Consider the following 909-nt stretch of genomic DNA (forward strand, 5'->3'; position numbering starts at 1 on the left):
GCAAGGAATTTACACTAACCCTAACACCAATGGAACACTCTCACACACTAAAACACGAGAGAGAGAGAGAGAGAGAGAGAGAGAGAGAGAGAGAGAGAGAGAGAGAGAGAGAGAGAGAGAGAGAGAGAGAGAGAGAGAGATGGTGCTCGGGCTGCTTTGAAGTGTATCGTTAATGATCAAGCAAACATAAATATATATATGTAAGAAAGAGAGAGAAGGGGGAAGGGGGTGCTTGTTGCACTAATGCCTTCTTACAAATCTGTCATGACCAATCAAAGTGAGATTAGTATTTGTTCAACATAGCCTGAGTAAATTACACCACAACACATCACAAGAAAAAAGCCACCCCAATCACTGTCTTAAGGCCAGGGGAGTCCTCTCCACCCTGTTGCCCTCTTACAGCATGTGGGATTTATGGCTAAAATGATAACAATACCCAGAGACAAGCTTTCAAGAACTTAAATAAAACACCAAGACACTTACACATCATTATTGTCCATGACTTCACGTTGGAAGGGAGACAAGGTATCCATGCTTAGTCCAAATTCACCCTCCTTGATTCAGCAAATGTTGGGCTTACACTAGTAGGAGAAATGATAGATTTCCTACTCTCAATTGAATGATCACTCTCTCTTACAGTGGCATAGAGTTTCCTTGCTAATCACCCCTAATACAACACAGACATATGCCTAATGCCAATGAGATTCCACTCAAGAGATCCTTCTCAAGAGGTTGAGCTTGGCTTCTCAAGCTATAGCATAGTGCTCTTTCTTCCCTTTTTTGTGCTAGCTACACCCTCCTTTAATAGCAATTTTGAAGGCTAGGGTTACTCCTCTAACCATGGTTGGGTTAGATTTTCAGCAATTTACCTAATTTCTTTTGCTTGGAATTATCAAGAAGTTGGTGGGG

Source organism: Adiantum capillus-veneris, chromosome 22 (genome assembly GCF_014529385.1).
Source record: "Adiantum capillus-veneris isolate H3 chromosome 22, ASM1452938v2, whole genome shotgun sequence".
Taxonomy (NCBI): domain Eukaryota; kingdom Viridiplantae; phylum Streptophyta; class Polypodiopsida; order Polypodiales; family Pteridaceae; genus Adiantum; species Adiantum capillus-veneris.